Genomic DNA, 10,406 nt, shown 5'->3' on the forward strand with positions numbered 1-10,406 from the left:
TATTGATGATTCATATTTGCTGCAGCGGAATGCCTAAGTAACTTGGTCAAGTTCACCAGGGATCGCTTTTGTAGTGAGCACATTTTGTGTTTAACAAATTCTTCCCTTGGGGCTGGAGTGATAGTAGAGTGGGTGTTTGCCCTGCATGCAGCTGACCTGGGTTAGATTCCCAGCATCCCATATGGTCCCCAGAGCAGTGCCAGGAATAATTCCTGAGTGTAGAGTCAGAAGTAACATCATATGCTCTTTGTTACCAACAATAGGAAACATACAATCTAATGATGCCATTCCGACAGGTCTGACTGTTGGGGGAAAAACTCCAAATAATGATAGTCAGTTTCCTGTCGAAAATTGAATGTAATCAAAGTAAGGAAAGAGTAAAGTGAAAATCATCTGCCACACAGGCAGAGGGGGAGTAGGGAGGGGGGTATGCTCGGGTTATTGGTGGTGGAACTTGTACACTGGTGAAGGGATGGGTGTTTGAGCATAGTATGACTGAGACTCGATCCTAAAAGCCCTGTAACTGTTCTCACGGTGACTCAATTAAAAAAAAAAATCTTGACAATAAAAAGTTTATGGTAAGATTTTAGTGAAAAAAAAGAAAAAAAAGAAGTAACCTCTGTGCATGGCTGGGTGTGACCCAAAAAAGAAAAAAAGAAATTCTTCTCTATCCTGGGGAGGAGTACAGAGGATATCCTGGAGAGACAGGACAGGGGATAAGGTGCCCATCTTGCATGTGGCTTACCTGGTTTGCTCCCTGGCACCGCATACGGTGTCTCAGCATTGCCAGGGGCACTCCTGAGCAAAGCCAGGAGAAGCCCCTCAGCACCTTTGGGCATGGGCCAAGCCCAGACTCCCCTGAGAAATTCTTAGTCTGAAAGTCCGTACTTTACTTAAACACTATACGAGCCTTTCCTATGATTGTTACCTTTAAACTAAGGCATTTTCTTTTAAGTTTTTAATATCTAATTTTGGTTTAGAATCAGGGATGCAGCTTTAGGGCTGGAGCACATGCTTTGCATGTGGCAGCCCTGGCTTTTATCCCTAGCACTACATGGTTCCCTGAGCACTGCTGGGCGTGGCTCAACAAACAAACCAAAATATTTAGTTTATGTATGTCAGAGAGAAGGATATGATTTTTTTTAAAGGGGGGCTGGAGTGATAGCACAGCGGGTAGGTTGTTTGCCTTGCACATGGCCAACCCTGGTTCGATTCCCAGCATCCCATATGGTCCCCCGAGCACCACCAGGAGTAATTCCTGAGTGTATGAGCCAGGTTATCCCCTGTGCATTGCCGATGTAACCCAAAGAGCAAAAACAATATGGATAACAATTATATCAACATGAAGTATGAAAGAGTTCATACTGCTCATTTACCTAAACATTAATTCAACAAATATATACTGAACAGTTTATCATGTATTAAATACATTCCAGGCATTCAAATTTTAATATAATCAATATCACAGAACAAACATATATTTATTTAGTTTCCTTATTGATATTTCCTTTTCCCATGGGAAAGTCTGTTTTTCTTTAAAACAGCAAATGTTTTTAATCATGATTGCTTTATAATGTTACTATTTAGTAGGACTAATCCCTCCACCACCTTCTTTAAGTGTCTTGTGTTACCTGGGAATATTTTCTCTATAATAAATTACAACAAAACAGCTTGTCAAGATTTCCCAAATCTTGGGTTTGCCATGTGCAAGGCCAATGTCTCACTCTACTCTTCTTCAGCTCCCCTTCAGATTTTTAAAAAAATATTTTTTACCAGGGCTGGAGCAATAGCACAGTGGGTAGGGCATTTGCCTTGCACATGGCCAACCAGGTTCGATTCCCTGATTCCCTGATTCTAATTTGAAAGAAAGTAATCTTGAATAAATGACCAAATACACCTTATGAATACACTCCCAGCACCCCACCCTCCACACATACACACACACACACACACACACACACACACACACACACACACACACACACACGATCAGCTGTGTGAAACACTGATGAGAGATTAAGGACTGACAAGGTTGGGGTTATGTCCTTGACAAAGATTACTTCAGTGGAACTCAGTGAAGGTGAGCATCGCCCAGGGGAAATGCAATTTGAGGTGAGGTGTGGAGAAAGGATGTGAGAGGCTCCTGAGGTGTCCAGCTGATAGAGGATGTGGGTGCACGGGAGGCACTCTGCCTCCGTGGGTGGGACTTAGCTATTCCAGCATGTGTTTACGCTGAGAGGACTGATGCCTGTCGTGTAAGAGGAAGATATAGAGGGCTCAAGGGAAGGTGGGGGTGTTAATTCTTTTGTTTACTTTTTTGGGGGAAAAAATGGAAAAAAAGTAAGACCAATAAACAAAAACTAATTCTAAATAAGAAATTTAAATTTATTTAAAATTATTTAGAAATTTAAAATTATTATTTTACTAGGTAATTTTTTGGGGGGGTTTGTTTGTTTGTTTTTTCTTTTTTTGCTTTTTGGGTCACACCTGGCGATGCACAGGGATTACTCCTGGCTCTGCACTCAAGAATTACCCCTGGCGGTGCTCGGGGGACCATATGGGATGCTGGGAATCGAACCTGGGTTGGCCGCATGCAAGGCAAATGCCCTACCGCTGTGCTATTGCTCCAGCTCCTACACGGTCTAATCTTTAAAATTCCAACAAGAGACTCTGTATAAGAGTCACCAGAGTAGTGGGGGAGAGTCTAGCGAGAACCAGGCTGAGTTCCTCTTTGGTTCAGGAGACGTTACTCTGAGGCTTGCTACATGTCACACCCTGTGTTAGCACCCAGTGCTTCTTTTCAAAACTTCTAATTTCCTTCATAAAAATCATGGCTAAAATTAAAGACAAAATTAAAGACAACGTCTCACATAAAATGAAATGATGTGTGAAATATTTTGGTATGAGCATCTGGGGAAAAAAAAAGTGGGAGGAGGACTGTCAAACCTATTTCCACACTTAAGATGACTGTTCTAGCACTACGGACATTGCATCAGCAGGAGGGTAACAACTGAAGCAGAGTGATAGTACATTTTCTCTTCTCAATCTTCTTTCTCCTTATCAACTAAAAATATGTCTTGGTCATTAAGAAAATAAGGAGGACTTCTTCTCCAAAGAGGGAGTCAATTTACTTCCTCCCCTCCTCCCCGCCATTGCCCCCCACTTTTTTTTTTAAATCACAACTGAATACCAAGGACATCACATATAAGCCAAATAAAAGAATTTTCTGGGAAGTAGAAAAATGAAGACTGGTCAGGGACTTGGTTGGGGAGGGGGGGGCAAAGAAATATACAGCATAGTGGTGAGATTGCTTTATTTTCTTTTTACCTCATAACTTTTAGACCTAGAACTGAAGAAAGTGGCAATCTGGTCCAGACCCCACCCCATGAAAGTCTCGATGAAAACTGATTCTGTACTCAAAAAGGTATTTTCCTGTGACAGAAAACACTGACAATAACCACTCAACCAAACACCACCAAGAAAGCCGGGGGCACATCCACAATTCCACTTGCTGTGGCCGATGGCCAGCCTAAATGTCCACCCAGGGAGCTACACAGAGAAGCTGTCTCCTCTCGGCTGGACTCAGTTCTGCTGAGACTGAGCAGCGGTACAGAGAGAGGGCACAGGGGTAATATGCTTGCTTGCACACAGCCAGCCCCAATTCAATCCCTGGCACAGTATAACCCAAACACTGCTAGGGATTACTTCTGAACAAAGAGCCAGGGAGTAGCTCCTAACTACTACTGACTGAGGCCCAATTCTTCCTCCCCCACCATCAAAAAATAAAACAAAATAGGACACTGAAGACAATTCCTGTATCTCATATCATAAAGCCTCCAATTTGGGTTTTTTTTTTAAAAAATCACTCATGCCACTGAAAACAGATATTTGAGTGAAAGAATGAAAATCAATAGATGAAAACACTGAGATAAACAGAATCTAATATTCAGTAATGTTAACAGAAATACTTCACCAAGCAATTATAAAATGCTTGAAACAAATGAGAAGAAAAAAAGAGAAAAAGAAAACCCCAAACCAAACTACAATACAGTCTCAGTAAGTAAATGAAAGAAGACCCAAATGGAAACTTTAGAACTGAAAAAGCCAATAACTAAAGCTCAGAGGATGGGATAAACTAGCATACAGAAAAAATAATCTGTGGGCTGGAAGATAGAATAGAAATTACCCAATTTCTAGAGAGAAAATAGACCACAAAGAAAAAGAATGGTGGGAATGAACAAAAAAAAGCGAAGGAAAAGTCACAGAGCCCTAGAGGGGAAAAGCGTGATGGATAAAATACTGCCAGAAGAAGTAAGAGTAGAAAACTGCATTTGGCTACATATCTAAATTGACAGATTTTTGAAGTGGAACAAACCCCAAACAGATAAACCTGTTTTGCCTGATACACCTTTTTTTCCACTGTTTTATTTTTAACATGTCATCTCCTTATTTACATAGGTTTCAGTTAACACAGATTTAGACAATGAAATCAAAAGCTTGATACATCGGACCAACACAACTGCATACTCAAAGGAACAGACTTCTGTTGGCCACAGCAGTGTCCCTTATCACATTATTCCAAAGGGTCAGCGGCCACCTCAGAGTATCAACCAGAGGTGCGGGACGAGTAAGAACAAGAAGGGCTAAAGGGGATGAAAAATAATACAACAGGTTAAAATCCCACCTTTCTTCCATCAGATGACCCAGGGACACAGCTAATTTCCGAGAAAGAAAACATAAGTATTAGGAAATAGTTAGGGCACAGAGAGCTAAAAGTGCTGAGCGCAGACTTGGCATGCAGCAGATCTAGATCCCATCCCCAGCAACACATGGTCGGTCCCCCAAGCACCGAAAAGAATGATGGTCTGACATTACCAGAGCTGAACAGGCAGATCACCTTCAACCCAGAGATTCCACTGGAATATTCAAGATACAAAAACTTTAAGCCACAAAATGGATAGTGTGGTATAGTGATTCAACGATTAATGAAGTCCAACTAAGTCCAGCAACATGGATAAACTTCAAAAAAGTGTCTAACAGGGACAGGGAGATAGTGCTGGGATTAGGATTTAAGGCTACTGTTGCACATAGCCTTGCCCCCGTTCAAACTCAGATACCAAATATGGTCCCCGAGCACTGTCAGGAGTGATCCCTGAGCACAGAGCCAGGAGTAAGCCCTGAGCACCACCAGGTTTAACTCAAAAACAAAACTGAAAATGTCAAACAAATAAACATGATTATCATTTTATAAGCTTCAATGGCAGACAATCAAAACCATATAGCCTTTAGGACCCTAAAAGCTACAAAGAAGGGGAGAGATTAACTCAATATTTAGAACTGAAGGAGGACAGTGAGGATTCTCAGTGTCTTGACCATTGCCTATATATTTTCTGACACTTCTACATATACTACTCTCTCGCTTGACAAAGCTATTTCTGAATGCGAGAGTAGGTTGCAATATAACCACCCAAAATTATTAAATTCTAATTCTTACCATTTGAAAGTGTTAACTTATTTGGGAAAGGGTCTTTGCTGAGTGACTAAGGATCACAAGATGACTCTGGATGGGGGCCAGAGAGATAGTACAGTGGGTAGGACACTTGTCTTGCATGCAGCCAACTCTTGATTTGATTCCTGGCACCATGTATGTTCCCGAGCACCACCCAGGAGCAATCCCTGAGCATGGAGCCAGGAGTAAGCCCTGAGCACAACTAGATGATCCTAACTCCTCTGCCCCCTCCCCAATAAAAAAAACAAAAACCACAACATGATTATTCTGGATTATCCAGTTAGTCCTAGAAAGGGCATCATAATTGTCCTTTGCAATGGCAGATACTCAAGAGATGATGTGAACAATCTCTTGGAATGGAAGCAGACTAGAGGGACGTAGTTACTCGTGAGGGAAGCTGACAACCACCAGAATCTGAATGAGGCAAGGGGTGGGTTCTCTCTTAGGGCTCTGGCAGGAGTGTTGCTAAGGAGAGTCTTTGTCCTGCCCTGAAATGTCACACATTTACGGTCATATTTACACAGTTGAATAGTTTTTCATTAATATTCTAAGGCATTAATGTACAACCAAAGGAAGCAGACAGAATGATGCAGTTGAGCTTTTACAAGGTAAAAAAGCAGAGAATAAATATAGGCATGGCAGTAAATATGCTAGGCAGGGGGAAAAATGATGCCAAAAGAGTGTTAGAGAAAGTGAGGAGAAAAGGTACCAATCTCAACATCAGAGATGCAATGAGACTCAGTAAAGCAAGAAAACTGAAAGCAGGTAGGTTGTGGTCAAAGAAAATTCAGAATAAAGCAAGATAACTGAAAGCAAGTGGGTTGTGGTCAAAGAAAATTCAGAATAAAGCAAGATAACTGAAAGCAAGTGGGTTGTGGTCAGGGGAAATTCAGGAGAAAGGTAAAGATAACTTTAGAGCAGCATTTTACAACAGAGCAGTCCTCCGTGGCTACCCAGGAGAGCCCACGGCAACCACAAGAAGAAAACAAGGTCAGAAAATGCATGAGTTATGGAGCTATGGGGCCGGGAATAGCAAAGGAGATGGGGATAGGCAGATCACTCTGCAGGTTCTGAGGATGACACTGTGATTTAGGTCTGTTCACGGATCTTTGATCTCTGTAGGGTTGTACCTCCTCCTTCTCAGTTCCACAGAGAGACTTGAACTCAAGTAAATCAATTCTCAAAGCAGTCTAGCCACAGTCAAAATTGCTTTTCTATTCTTCCGAGGGAACAATGACTTGAAGCTCCTTTCTGTCAACTGTAAAGCTAGTTTTTAAGATATGTCCAGAGTAAAGATCCAGACGATCCTTATTGTCAACAGGAAGTAATGCTACTCAGATGAGAATAGGTCTACACATCACCCCAGGAACTTGTTAAAAAGGCAGATCTGGTTCAGGAGATCTGAATGGAGACTGAAATACTGTATTTCTACTACCTTTAGTGAAAACATCAGATGAAATATTTTCCTCTAAAAAAGGTGATTCTTGGGGTGCTGGGGAGATAGTACAGTAGGTGAGGCACTTGCTTTGCATATGGCTACATTGACCACAATCCTGGTTTGATCCCAGGCACTGCATATGAACGCCTGGTTGAGAGCAAGGAGTAAGCCCTGAAAACCACCTACTGTGTCATGAAAAACACCCCTCCCCTCAGAAAAAGCCAATTAAAAGGAATGAGCTATTGACACTTGCACCAAGGATCCCCAAGTCATTGTTGAAAGAAACCATAAAGAGAACACTTATTATATGACTCCATTTACAGACCACTTGGAAAATACAAACTAATTGGGACAAAGATCAGTGGTCTCCGAGAAACAGGTAGAAAGGATGTGTGAGAGAAATTGCCAGGAGTCATGAGAAAATTTGGAAGTGATAACTATAGGCTCATTCTTTTGCCATCATAACAATGTCACACGTAAATATTCTTCTCAGACAAGCAAAATCCTAGTTTCATCAGTAAGAAACTCTTTGTAGGAGCCAGAGCGATAGTACAGTGGATGTTTGCCTTGCATGTGGTCGACCCAGGTTGGATCCCTGGCATCCCATATGCCCATATGGTCCCCTGAGCACTGCCAGGAGTAATTCATGTATGTAGAGCCAGGAATAACCCCTGAGCATCTCTGGATGTGACCCAAAAAGAAAAAAAACTCTATAGAATTACTGCATGCATAATAGATTGTTTTCTAAAGAGGTGCATGAGTGCCTAGACTAGAACCACTTCTGGTGAAAGCTGGCCAGAAATATGGCTCTGATGTTTTGATGCTGGGGCCAGGCCATGCTTGGGGTCACACAGTACCAGAAATCAAACTCAGGGTCTTATACATGTGAGGCACATGGTACATCACTTGGGCTATAAAGGCTCCATCACTTTCATATAATTTTGTTTAGATTGAGGGCCAGAAGTGCCTTGCACTTATTCTACTGGACATAATTCTTACTAAAGTTGTATATATTAAGACTCATGTGATTATAGAATAGTGAGTAGTGAATATAGACACAAATAATATGGAAACAATATATAACAGCTTACTAAAAGATGAACAAAAGTTCAAATAATGGGTCTGAAATTTTTCATCAATAAATATTCATTACAAAAATTAGATCCCAATGGTATTTAAAAAAATCTCTCACAAAGGGGAATGCCCTGCCACAGAGGCAGGGTGGGGTGGTGGGGGATGGGGTGGGGGTGGTGGGAGGGATACTGGATCATTGGTGGAGGTGAATGGGCATTGGTGGAGGGATGGGTAAACAATCACTGTATGAGTAAAATGCAAACACAAAAGTTCGTAAGTTTGTAGCTGTACATCACAGTGATTCTCTAATAAAAAATTTTTAAAAATCTCTCAATAGTTTAAAGACAATTTAACTCTTAAGACACAAAAAGCACAAACTGGACTTGGATTGATAGTACAGCGGTTAGGGCGTTTGTCTTGCATGCAGTCAACGCAGGTTCAATTCCTGGCATCCCATATGGTCCCTTGAGCACTGCCAGGAGTAATTCCTGAGTGCAGAGAAAGGAGTAAGCCCTGAGCATCGCTGGGTGTAGCTCAAAAATGGGGGAAGGGGGAAGAAAAAGCATAAACTATGAGGAAGATAGCTAAATTGTTTTCAGTTTCTGTTAATAATCTTGTTTTTTTCTAGTAGAGACATAGTTTATCCTTAGGATAGGACACAAGAAACTAAGTATGTATTTTCTTCTGATAGTAAACTTTGTTTGACAAGTTAATTATCATTCAAGACTCATAGGAATCTTATAATCCAAGACAATACTGAGATTGCATTTAAATAAATATGCCAGGGTTCCTTTGCAAACTAGGAACTATAATATGGCTTGAAGATGAATATAGTTAGTCACCAAACTATACTAGGGATAAGGAACAATAAACCATTTCAGAGGGTTGTAAAACTACCGCGCGCTCGCAAGCACACACACACACATACACACACAGAGCGAGACTGTAAATGGTCTGCAAGGTCTAATAGGTCTAATATATTCATTATCTGGTCATTTACTTAAAAGTCTGTCTGATGCTAAGTTAATACTTATGGTAAATTCACCCAGAGACCAGACGTTGCATGCCTCTAACATAAAGCTGCAAGCTAAGTTAAATCAATATGAAGAACAATCAGCAACAATTACAGGAACACAAATTAAAAAGCATCATTTTGCCAAGCCCATAAGATTGCAACGGTTCAGTAACCGCAAGTGTTGGCGAGAATGTTTGTATTCTTGAGTACTGGCAACGAGAACTCTCAGATATTGGTGGGAGGCTGAATTGGTATAAACATTTGACTATTCTGACACACCTACACTCCGAAACACCTACACTACAACCAAAGATATGAATGCTCACATTCTAACAGGGGGACTCCTAGAGTAGCATTCGTGTTTCACAAAAATATTTATTTCAGTACAACCCTTCCATAAATGATTGTAGGGCAGGGCTGGGGGCTGGGGGGAGAAGGAAATATATCTTAAGAAGAAGGCTGTATCTGTAATGTTCTATTTCATAAAAAAACAAAAGCAAAAAAAACCCAGCTCTGACATGAAACAAAATGTTACCATCTGTTTAATCTACTGGTGGGTATTTATTTAATTTTTTATACTTGTTTATTTGAAATACTAATTAAAATATTGTGTGAACATAATATGCCTAACAGTACTGCCCTTGTTTACAGTTGAAAATTCTTTTTTTGACTGTTTTGGGGACATACCTAGCTTGCTCAGGGCTTATTCCTGACTCTGTGCTCAAGGATCATTCCTGGAGTTCAGAAGGTGCTATGTGATGCCAAGATGTGAACCAGGGTCGCTGTGTACAAGGCAAGCATTCTACCTGCAGTACTCTCTCTGGCCCCTACAGTTGAAAATTCTTTATCCAGGCAACTTCGATTCTCAAAAATATATCCTATGCATGAAAAATTCTCTACTAATAAAAGCTTTCATTACTTCTGTCCTTGGAAATTTCCTATAAATTGGTTAATTTTGTAGTTTTTTTTTTTTTTTTTTGCTTTTTGGGTCACACCCAGCGATGCTCAGGGGTCACTCCTGGTTTTGCACTCAGGAATTACTCCTGGCAGTGCTTGGGGGACCATATGGGATGCCAGGGATCGAACCCGGGTCGGCCGCGTGCAAGGCAAACGCCCTACCCGCTGTGCTATCACTCCGGCCCCCATTAATTTTGTAGTTTTTTTAACAAAAAATTCGGGGGTCACATCCTGCAGTGCTCAAAGCTTACTTCTGGATCTACACTCAGGGAACCCTCCTGGCAGAACTTGAGGAATCATATGGGCTGCTGAGAATCAAACTTGAATTAGCCACATGCAAGGCAGGCACTTTGCCTGCAGTATTATTTCTCTGGTCTATTTGCTTTTATTTTTATATTGCTAATTGCACAATG

This window comes from Sorex araneus, chromosome 1 (genome assembly GCF_027595985.1).
Source record: "Sorex araneus isolate mSorAra2 chromosome 1, mSorAra2.pri, whole genome shotgun sequence".
NCBI classification, from domain to species: domain Eukaryota; kingdom Metazoa; phylum Chordata; class Mammalia; order Eulipotyphla; family Soricidae; genus Sorex; species Sorex araneus.